The 12,243-nt window shown below is 35.7% G+C and overlaps 2 long non-coding RNA genes across 2 annotated transcripts in view; one reads left to right on the top strand and one right to left on the bottom strand.

The window, feature by feature from the left end:
* LOC114146052 (uncharacterized) overlaps nt 1–11,484 on the top strand; it is an 84,785-nt gene extending 73,301 nt beyond the window's left edge. Inside the window, exons 4-5 of the long non-coding RNA XR_003595835.1 lie at nt 10,503–10,597; nt 11,353–11,484. This is a non-coding gene — a long non-coding RNA (uncharacterized LOC114146052). The remainder of the gene's footprint in view (nt 1–10,502; nt 10,598–11,352) is intronic.
* Nucleotides 1,931–3,224, bottom strand: LOC114146053 (uncharacterized). Its single transcript, XR_003595836.1, has 3 exons — nt 2,787–3,224; nt 2,644–2,706; nt 1,931–2,470 (listed from the first exon to the last, which is right to left on the bottom strand). It is a non-coding gene; the product is annotated as an uncharacterized LOC114146053 (long non-coding RNA).
* Nucleotides 11,485–12,243: the final 759 nt, after the last annotated feature.

The following is a 12,243-nucleotide window of genomic DNA, read 5'->3' as shown; positions in this document are numbered from 1 at the left end:
GGTATAAATCTCAAACAGAGGGATGCAGCCGATACTGACGTCCACTGGCATAAGAGGCCACAGAGACCTGCACTGTCTCGATGTAAACTGGTGGCTTCACACAGCTGTCATCTGAGGACGTTAGAGATCACTCCAGAGATAAGAGAGCTCAACAGAGATCATCATCATGTCTACGCCATCGCAGTAAACATTAACACTGCAGTGTGTAGCCGTTCCATAGGCGTCTTGTAATAACTGTAAAGAAAGCGAGTTGCACTTAGGAAAGTAGTTCTCAAGCCAAGGAGCGAGCCTCCCAATTAGACTTTACAAGTAAACAGGAATGCTCCTGGAAGTGAGTTTTGCTGCATCTGGTGCGTCTCATTTTGTGTTTGCCTAAGCAATGGGGAAAGAATAGTTGGGACAGCTTTTTTGAAATAAGACATTTTGCTACACTTGCTGTTTCAGTTAGAAGGGGAAAAAAATCTCTCAATCCCCATGCATTGTTTTAGCACCTCAGGCTGCCAGAATCAACCTTCCTCATGACTCATCATAATAAAAAAATCCTCACAGTGGAAAATCTGTGGTATTGAAAAGAGAGAAGTTTTATGAGTAAAACTCCATTTAGAGGACTGACACTCTTCTACAAAATGACTACAAAAGTAAAAGTTGCAGCATACACTAGTTCCCATTAAAGAAGTATTCCTCAGGCTTTGAATGTGAGAACACCACTACCTATAGCTATAATACAGATAATTGTCCTATATGTATGCTCAGATTAAACTTTTAATACTGAATAATGTCATCAAAGGGTAAGGCTAGTAACAGATTGCTCTGATTTATGACCATAAGTAAAGTATGCAACAGTAAAGTTACAGTAGAGTTGAGAAACTACAGTACAACACAGAAATAACATTTTGAATCAATTTTGAATTGATGCCCACCTTTAGCTGCAGCAGCAGAAGGCCTCTTGTCATTGAAGAACAGAAAACTAATGCTGCAATTTACACAGCTTGCCAAAACGTCTCCTGGTCTGACAAGACACATTCTTAGCGTAGTGTAAACAACCTGAATGCATGAATCCATCCTACCTCATGGTTCAGATTGGCTGTGGGGGAAGATTTTTTTGGAACTCTTAAGCCCCTCAGTACAAATTGAGAATTGTTTCAATACAACATCATTATGGAATTCCGGAATAATTCTGACTGGCAATGTCCATCCCTTTTATTGACCGCAGTGTACCCATCTTGCCTATTTTGGTGTCTTAGACACGTAGAAATGTGAAATGCAAGATGTACTGCACATAGGTACCACCACCACATATTTCATTTACATATGTGGCAGGAATGTCCTATTAACTATGCCACTTAATCTCATTCTGTTCTATGCAGACAGTTTGTATGTCCTGTATGTCCTGCTGAAGTCACATGTATGTCACATCCTTAATAGCACACATAGTTGGAGATTTGGAATGTATTTCTTCTTAACTAACCAAACAATTTCACTAATTGGGTCACCCCACGCATCCATATAGAGCATCGACCTTTCAACCCAAGATGGTTAAATGATTAAAATGACAACAAAAAAATACGGGACAGCGACATCATGGTAGGAGTACCTTACTATTTTCTTATGTAGTGGCACACTTTAGATTCTACACCCTTCATTTCATTAAATGCACTATGTAAAGTAGTGACACATAAATAATACACACAATATACATACACATGACCGGAATTGATGTGTTATTTCCTTCCTTTATTTCCTTCTACTTAATTGTGATTTTACATATTCCAGCATACAAGACATGTGATTTCTTCTTTTGAGTTAAATAAGGCAAGCAATTGTAACACAGTAGAGAAGGGTAGTATATATATATTAGATAAATGGGCCAATAGGTTCGGCTATCGGAGCACAGTGGAGTGTTTAAATGACACACAAAGGCAGTTGGATGTATCTAAAGAACTGGCTTTAGTGACATAAAACATACAATTGACAGTTGCACAAAACACACAATTATGAAAATAAAATTACACACAATAAAATACATAAAATAATGACAATATTACTTGGCCAAGTGCTATCTCTTAGATTCAAATATTTTGGGTGCACCCTAGTAATCTGCACTCTAAATTATATTAGTCAACAGATTAATTAAATTCATTTCCAAATTGAGTTAACTCGACATCGTTCACAGAGGAGAATTTCCACCACAGCAGTTTGTTATAATGTATGAAATAAAATTGGTCCAAAATGTATTGTCCAAAATAAAAAAAAAACAATAAGAATGGAGAATGTCAGTCGGTGGTCTCACACATAACCAACTGTGTGTGAAGATGTGTGTTACACGCCTACCACACCGCAGGGTGCAGCAGGACTCCAAATGGGACAGACGAAATCTGGTTCTTTCCTTAGGTCCAGGTGGGAAGGCTCGCCATCAAGGTCAAAGGAGGTTCCACTTCAGGAACAATCCAGCACAAATAAAAAACCTGACCTGTCAACAGACAGGACCAGCAGAAATATAGGATTTTTACTAAGCTGTTCTAGCTTTAATCCTTTTTTCCAATACAATAATAAAACGTTTCTTAATTACTCAAATAAAGGATATTTTTAACAACAATGTGACAAACAACAAAAACCCAAATGAAAGGCTCAGAATATGCTCACCGATCTCAATGCGACACGCCTCAGACAACTGTATAGTGTCTCTCAGTCCGGCTGCGTGGGGCACTAGACAGTGTAACAAGGCATATTTGACCTAAATAATATAAACTTAATAAAGTAAAAATAGGTTATAGCCTAAATTTTACCTTTAACTGAACGGAGAACAAGATGAACCAACTGCCAGAAAGAGCTAACGGTTCCTAACGGCTCTAACAGCAGAAAACTGAAGTTTAGTCTTTATACTTAATAAATCATTTCCAGCCCAGAAGCTGGACGATCAACAGAAAATCTATTTACAAAAGAGTTAGTTTATAATACAGTTTGTAAATAATACAGTTCGTACGAAATACTTTAACTGTCACAATACATACGCTGGCGCTGCACAGCTCAGCTGTCTCATTACGTCGGAACTCTAGGGCAAACCAACAGTACTGCAGACCCGGGGGAGAAGGGCGGGACCCACAACGGCAGTCTGCATTCTGATTGGTTCAGACGCTCTGGAAACTAAACTTCCTATTGGCCAGGTAGACCACCCAGCCTCCTTAACCTCTGTCTCTTAAAGAGGCATACCCACTTTATGTGGGTTACACAATGAAAATCACTTACGTTTAGGTGTCTGTATAACAAATGTCATCAAAATTGAACACAAATCTCATTTTGAAGTTACATATTTCTCAAGCTCAGGTTTATGGTCAAAGTACTCAATTTGTCTTTTTTTTTAGAATTTGTGTGAGCTAATTTTTCAGTGAGACGTACAATGATTGAATTATTCTGAATAAATGCTGAATGAAAAACAATAAGTCTCCAAAGTAGTAAAATTCTGCATTTTGCAGTTAAGGTCATCTAGTAAAGTACTGTCTTTGTAAATCAAAGTCATCTTTACTGCACAGTGTAGGCATATTGTAACATTAATGACGTTTCATAAAACTTAAAATTAGATAATTTTACAGTTTCCTAACATTGAGAAAACTGTACAATTTAATCTCAAAATGAAACTGGATGTTTAACTGTACTTTCAACAAATGCCAGAAATGAGGCCGCTGTCAGTTCTGCCTTATTGAGGGACCTGAAAGCAAATTTAAATGCAACAGGCAACAAAAGAGCAGGTGTGCTGGACTGACGGGAACAAACAAGGATGCAGACTAAGAAAGTGAAGAAGAAGAAAGGCAACAGAGCACCAAAGTGATCTTGTCAACAACAAACTACAAAATACAAAAGAAAAAAAACATAGACAGAAAAATAAACAAAAAGCATGATAGAACCACACCAAACAAAGCACATGCAGTATGAAAAAGTATTCACCCACATCCAGTGTTTTCTGGTAATGCTCCTTGTCACATTTGTTTCAGATTATTAAAAAAGGGAATACAATATGTAAATATTATATCACCTATCAAATTTCTTTAAAGAAAAACTTGTTTGACAAAAAGAAGTAGACTAGAAATTCCTATTAAAAAAAAGTCAAGACCAGTGTTGCAGAGCCATTTGTAAGGCTTTGGGACTCTAGGGAACCACAGTGAGTCATTATCAAAAAATGGAAAAAATATGGAACAGTGTTGAACTCGAAAGAATGAGCGTGAAGAATTTCCATGATCCTAAACATTGTATTCTCTCTGTACAACCATTGTCTGTATGAAAAAAAAAGGCAGGCCAAAACTCATTGCCGATTAGTATTCGTTGCTGCAAGGGTGGCGTGACAAATTATTAAAATTAGACAAACTGGACTCTGTATGAAAAACCAGCTAGTTTTTCACACAGACTGGACAGGAATTTACGTCCAAATTGACATGATTATATGTCACTAGGTAGTTTTTCATGTAGAGGCTGCTTGATTTGGAGCATTTCTTTCACTTGCATAAATTGAAATGATTTAAAAACTGCATTTTACTCTGTTAGTTAAACTTGTCCTGAGACATTTATGCACAAAAAAAACGAAAGAAATGTTTTAGAGAACACAAACTTAGAACTGTAAATCTGCTCTCCATCTGAATACATCTTAAGATAAAGTTTGCACAACTCAGTTGGGTGGCACATATGAAATACAGTAAATCAAGAATATTATGTAAGACAAACACTTCATTTTAATTAATTTTCCAGCTCTGGGCCTTTTGTTGTGTTTTTGTTTCTTTTTTTTCCTTACCACAGAGAGCTCATCAGATATGATGTTTTATTTCTTGATTTCCCAGCCTTCAACAACATTACATGCTGAGAGGCTGTTTCTTTATTCCTGTTTCATTTGCACATTTCTTTAACAAAGATAACAGCAAATGCTTGCTGAGGAATTTAACAAGACCCAGAGGTTTAACTGTGCAAGCTGGACACTTTTAAGAACTAACAGACCACAAAAGCAAGAAACTGTAGACACATGAGATAGACACTGTAGAAACAAAAAGGAAGTTTTTGAAAGAAAAAAAAGTTTCTTTCAACTAAAATGCCTGGAGTTACTTTATTCCCTCTTTTTGACACAATTCATTGGATCCCACTGCTAGACAATTTACCACAGCAACCAGAACTGCTACATAATGCACATTTTCCCCTTTGTCACAGGCTGACAATTTCTTCAGATCGTAATAACGTTTGATATGTTATTGTCAAAATGCAAGGATACAAGTACAACTACTGTCTTTACAGCTCAATTCTCCCTCTGTATTTTTCTAACATATTTGGACATGTGAATATTTAATATCAGTGTCAACAGCAGGGAGAAATAACACACAACTGAAGAAAGTATTTCTTCAATATATTTTCACTGTATTTTCAACATTATGAAATGATGATGAATACAAACAGCAAGTAGCTTTGACAGAGAAACAGCAAACATTTGAAAACGGTTCAGTCCTGCCACCCTTAAATTGAACACCATTCTTATAAATTAAAATATTTTATCCTATAAACAATTTTCAAACCCTTTCCTTGACAAAAATCAGTTCAGTTTCTACATGAGACCATCCTAAAACATCAGTAAATCCACCAAGGACTGTCTGAAAATTAGAAATACCAGCACTGAGTCAAGGCCCAGATACATTGAGATGCTGTGGGGTGACTGACAGTGACTCAAAGCATACCAGTAGATCCATCCAAACTTACCCGAAAATTAGGAGATGGAAAATACTGGGCAGAATGAAATCGAGATGCTGAGCATACCTTGAAATGGGGTTTTCATCCAAGAACTTCTCAAACATCTCACAGCTAAAAGGGAAAGTTGGAGCTGGAAAACATAGTTTTTGTCTTTTGTGCAATTAAATCAATATTGGACAGTGAAATGTGAACAATTCTTAAAAAATAACTTGGATATCCTAATTTTTTTAAGCACTCAATTCACTGCTGCAAAGCATTAACTACTTTTTAAAAAATTATGGTTAAAAAGTCTTGCTTTTTAAGGAATCCAGTGAAGTAAAAACGAGAAGCTGCTAAAAACAAAACTGCATTAAAAAAACAGCCCCCAAACAGGAAGGAAGGTGAGGATCACAATATCAGAGAAAATCCTCTCACTCAATCCACTGGTTTATCTCACAATGTGTTATGGGTATTTACGTCAACTGACTTGAATGTCCCAATTTCTTAACCATACAGTGTAAAAAATAAATAAATATTACTTTCACCTGAGTTTGAACCTGTACTCCAGGTAGTGAAGGCAACTGGAGATCTAATTCAAAGCATTTGAAGAGGAAGAAGAGCACAGAAGTCAGCAGGCAGGAGTCTGTTGTAGCTCTGCACCATAAATTGAGAACTTTTTTATTTATATTTGGGAACACACACCAGAAGTCCTGAAGGTTAACATTGTTTAATAAACAGCTTCAGCTGAAAGTTGAAGCTCATTTCCCCCTTGCTGACAATGACCAATTTTTACTAAAATGTACACAATGTTTTAGTCAAGAAATTCAAATGGAAAGCCTTTCTACTAATGACAGCTTTCGATGTTACTTGGCTTTTTGATGTCCTTTTCACGGCTGTTGGAACATTTTCTTGGTTTCATGTCACTGTCAACAAATAAAACTAAAAATAGCTTGATCTAAATGTCACACTTACAGTATATTGTCATGTGGTCTAAATCCCATCATCTAAAGGGAAATAAAGTCAATTGACAGCTTATTGGTATTGTGAAGACTAAATTTCTCCTGGACTCATTTGTTTTGCATGCGTGTGTGGTGACTTCCATATGGGAGGAAAGAATTCTCTTTTTTTATTTATAACTGAGCAGCTGCACATTCCTGATAGTGCATAAAATGGACATTTTGCACAGCTGGTATCTTCATACTTAGCAGGAAACTTACAAGGTAGATTAATAATGGCTAACATTTCTTTCAGGGGAGACCCCTGCTGCTATGTAAGTTGATAGCGACCACATTGTCATGGTTTCCTAGCAAAGTCGAAGAGAACTTAACTGTCATAGTTATTAGTTTGGGTAAAAAATGTTGGTTCTCAATCAGCTCTTTTGGAAGAAATTGCAGAAATTACTCAAGCAGAGACGTAATACAAAGAGATGCTAATGCACTGAAATATGACGCTGTTGCACAAACCTCAAGTTATAATTTAACTGAGGTATACAAATAATGACGGAAATTAATTTGATATCCTTCATAAACAGTGGGGGGTTGTGTGAGTTGCCTTCTCAGTAGACTTGTCATAGCTTCCATAGAAGTTTGATGGATGAATCATTCTGACTTAAGTACTGCATCCATTTTTTATTCTAATGCATTTTTACATATATACAGCCAGTTTGTGAAAGTGTTACATTCTTAAGCTGAGAGAAAACTACACTGGAACAGAACATTAAAAACTAAGTAAACAAAGGACAGGAACATATATATAAATCAGACTAAAAACACAGATTAGAAATCTTTTGCTTCATAGATGAAGCAAAGAGGAATTCATGAAGGTTTAAAATGTTTCTGATTTCACCTAATGAGAGAACATAAATTTTGAGTAAACCTTAGCACACCTACAGTAGCACTATGCTAGCTGACTACCATAAGTATTTGGTCAAAGCAAGCATCGCTGTGTTCCTACATACTGTTGTGGATTTGTGGAAATACAACAAACAAACCAAAACATTACATTGCAATGGCAACATAGTGCTACGACTGTTTCCGTTGTCCTTTTCAATGCACAGTGGAATTTCAAATATATGAAATGGTATATCTTATGTTAGCGCTATTAAAATTGACCAATATAAGTATTTTTATTGCAGCTCTCTTTGGTCCACTGTATGTATATACAAACCCATTCATCAGAATATTGTACAAATTGTCAGAATTTATTTTAGGGACTTTATTATTACATAAATACACATTGTTTAGATCAATTACACAAAGATGGATGTTTGAAAGTATTTATTTTTGTTAATCATGATATTTTCTCCTTACAGTTAATAAAAACATGCTGTTTATAATCATAATACTACATCATAAAAATGAAAAACTATTGTCAGAAGCAGAAATCAGGACTTAATGGAAAGTATATTTAATAGCTGCCTTCTGGTTGTTGAAAAGGTACTTTTAGTTTGAGATTAATCATGATGTTGTATATGTCACTTTATTGATTATGACTCATCATCTATTGACACACCTTGTAAGAAGGACTGAAAATGTCAAAACAAGGTCAAGTTTTACTTCAAAACCAAAATCTCACAATTTAAAAAAACCCAACAAAATACATATTTAATTACTTAGGTGTAAGAAAACTAAGAAAAAAAAAGTGACCAAAATATCAGAAGCCTCAAGTAATTGCATGCCTAATAGTTTCAATAAAAATAAATGTGACTTTTAATTTGTACTTTTTCATTAAATCATTGTCCAGAAACTTTTAATTAACCTGGAGTATAATGTGTGAAACAGAGGTCCTTTTCTATTTGCCAGTCTCTAAAATACATAAGTTTACCTTGTATTAATCTAGCCACTGTGAGGATGATGGCAGGGGAGGTGTAAAAAATCTCAAAAGCTCACTGTTGGAGAGCAGCAACAAAGAGTGGCATCCTGGGGAGTCCAAGCTTCTATGGCAAGCAGTAGACTTTATCTAGAAGCCAAAAGCCTTTCATGTTTTACATATAGTGTAGAGTACAGAGCCCAAAAGTACATGTACCACTGGTAGAATTAGATTTTAAATGTTTTTTTTTTCATTCAACCTTGCATCTTTAAAGAACAAAAATAATGTAAAAGAACAATTCTGAAATAAAAAAACAAAATTATTGTGCTGAAATAATAAAAAAATATATTTAAACCTTTCTAAATGACTATTGGACAAGAAAACTTTTATTAGCTTTACAACAATCAGCCATCCGTCCAGCTGTTTCATGTTTCCACTGGTATTATGTCTGTTTATTCCTGGTGATGAACTCAAAGTTAGAAGGCCCTTTGACGTCACCCTAACTTTTACCTTCCTTCATAGATTTCCTATCAGATTCAAGTCTGGACTCTTGTGAAATATTAATCTTTTAAAGTGACCCAGTCAATCAGAAGAAATGTAAAATGAGTTAACTTCAACTTAAATCTACCAGCTGGATGATTAATTATAACCAATTTTACCCAGTTAGGACCACATCTGACTGTGGCCTGGGTCTAGTAGAAAAAATTACTATGCTCTACATAGACTGTCAGAAAAATCTAAATAGGTCAAATGGCTGGGCAATATGACCCTTAAATCAATATTACTGTATATTTGGATTTGTTGTGATACACATTTATCACGCCACATTAAGTTCTTTTTTTCATTACTGTAATGTTGTCCAATTCTCTTGCATAGTAAAACTTGGACCCTCTTTTGAGCAGGACGAAAACAACATATTTTGCCATTGTATGTATCATCCTACAGTAAAAGCTGATTTTTAAACATTAAACTTGCAGACCGTAGATTGGCTGCTCGGTTTGAAAAATGGATAGATGAACATTTCTGTTAAAACTAGTCATAAATTTTGATTTAAGAGGAATACAAAAAAAGGAAATGGGCCATATTACGGCTAAACCAGTAACCCGTTCATAAACCAATTTGCCAAATTCACATAGATTCATTTGATTTTTTGTATTTTTTCAATGCAAGATTATATTTTTGCAATAAAAGGTCATTTATTTTAAGGCTTTTCATCCATGACCACCACTGGTCTCAATAAATAGAGGGTAGTGCATTTCCCAGGTATTGAATGTTTAAGTAGCTCTGTGTTTTTTATCATGGCCGCTGTATTGAATTTAAGATTAATAAGGCAGGCCTTGGCTACAGGGCTAACAGAACAACCAGGTGTGCCTTTTGTGAGCTTTGCTTATTAAGAGGCAGGGAGTCAAAACACACACTGAGATGCAGAGACGAGGTGTCCGTCACCAGGGACACTTCTCCTGTCCATGTACTATAAATAATGTTATATTGTAGTCCTTTTCAGTAGTTGGCTTACATATCTCATAAATAGTCTAAAAAGAAATCCACCTGTGTCACCTGTCAACTCAGAACGCCAGTTTCTGTTTAAAGGAATACAAGTGTTTTTTCAAGCCATCTGTTTGTTACACAAAATAACTTGAGCGCAATTGAACTGAATCTCACCTATTTTAAGGTGAATTAAATGTTAGTTTATACAGCTTTAGCAGATTTTTTTTTATTAGTCTAACCTGAAGAGGGGAAAAAAAGTACTGTGTTTTAAATGCTCCAGCTCTTAACACCTGCTAATTACGTTTTATCACTTTTAACTTTAAACATCTTAAAACAGATTGGTACACTCCAAACCAAGACTACTTTGCAGTTTGAAATAAAAACGAGCAAATCGAGATAGGAGTTAATTAGTGTTTTCGTCACCTTCTTTGATCTCCTTTCGCAGCACTTCTGAGTCGTCCACGTGACTGAAGTTCATGCAGCACTGAATGTGTTTTATTTTTCGGCAGGCAGTCGTCACACTGGACAAACACAGCCTCTGCAGGAGGAGAATAATGAAGCACATTGTTTACTCCGAGAGGACTGAGCAGATCTGTCACAGCAGGTGAGACCCTTCCTATCCAGCTGGCGCTAATGAAGCCTGCAAGTGCTCTCTCTGGTTTCTCGTTTCAGCTGTCAGAGCAGGCTTTAGAGATTAAGTCACATAGAGATCCAGTTCTCATTCTGAAGCAAACTTACGTAAGACAGAGAGAGAAGAAGCACTCATCCAACCGTTCTACTCACAGGCTGTTTCAGGTTTACAGGCTTTTATCGGAAAACCTTCAGAAGTGGACTCTAGCTTGACAAGACTTGTTCTTGATGAGTTGCAGTAAAGATAATGAAAGAATTTGAAGTTTGGAAGCTCAGCATATTCCTACTTTTTAAAACATCTAAGCTAAACAAACATTGTTTGACTCAGTAAATATTATCACCTTAAGAAAACCACCACTGGTTATGTCTTTCTTCCAAAAATGGAGTTCTTCTCGTTATTTTTCAATACATCTTATATTTGTAGTGCCCCTCACTAATAGCTGCTCCATCCACAAATTCTCTCACCTGAGCAGTAAATCTCTGCAGTACATCCAGAGTTACCATACGCATCTTGCCTCCTTCTTTGATAAATGCTCTCCTTAACCTGCCTGTCAGATTAGGTGGATAGAAATGTCTTAAGTTTGCAGTTGTGTACTCTTTTTTTTGTGATGGATTTGAACAGAGCTTTGTGAGATTTTCAAAGCTTAGAATATAATTTTATAATTTAACTCTGTTCCTTGGTTGTCATGACACTGTCTTTTCTCTGCTTCTTCACCATCTCTGATACAGCGATGGCTGCAGAGTATTTCTGCAGATGACAAGAGTTCATTTTGAACTGGAAGCTGCTGACCACCTGGTCAGACCCATGAACCTTAGCTTTAGGTGACTTCGGATGACATGTAATTGTAGTTTTAATTAGGGGTATTAAAAGAAATGGTACAAATGTGCTCTTTTTAGTTTATTATTTTTAAAATATTTTGAATCATTATCCTTCCACTTCACAATTATGTATTACTATTTTAAAAATCCCACAGAAATATGATAAAAGATCACAGAATGGGTAGTGAAGGATTTTGCAGCAGAGGACATGCAGTGCCTTGCAAGAGTAGTGGGTAGAGTTTTTTAAAATAATGTTGCATTTGGGTCTCTAGTTTTTCTAAAAATTTAGTAAAATATGAGTTGTTGCTTTCTAACAACCTAGAAATAAAAACTGTGTAAGGCTGTGCAACATTTTGTGACTATATCGTCATAATATCAGTTTGCTATGAAATTGCCTTTTACATGGTAATGTAATATTTAGTCGAGTGGAGCTGCAGATCTTCACAGCACACACAAATGGCATAACACAAAATGCTAAGGGTTACAGACTGATGGAAACTCAGATGAGAGAGAGAAAAACATAATATCTGCATACATGAACTTACTAATATTATCACACGATTTGCAAATATCCTGCAGCCCTGAAACTGTTAGATTTTTAATAAATGAAGTACTTTCCTTTATGTTTAGTTTTCCTTCTCAATCTTCTAAATCAAATTCAATTGATCCTGCTTTAATAAATAATATATGACAGTGATTAAATTTCTATAGTACCTGAAAAGTAATTTAATTTCACACTGACTGTTTTTAGTGTACTTAGCATCAAATTACATTGTTTCACAAAGTGTTCTGATATGCTGG

This window comes from Xiphophorus couchianus, chromosome 6, assembly GCF_001444195.1.
Source record: "Xiphophorus couchianus chromosome 6, X_couchianus-1.0, whole genome shotgun sequence".
NCBI classification, from domain to species: Eukaryota; Metazoa; Chordata; class Actinopteri; order Cyprinodontiformes; family Poeciliidae; genus Xiphophorus; species Xiphophorus couchianus.
This window is presented reverse-complemented; position numbering and strand designations above follow the sequence as displayed.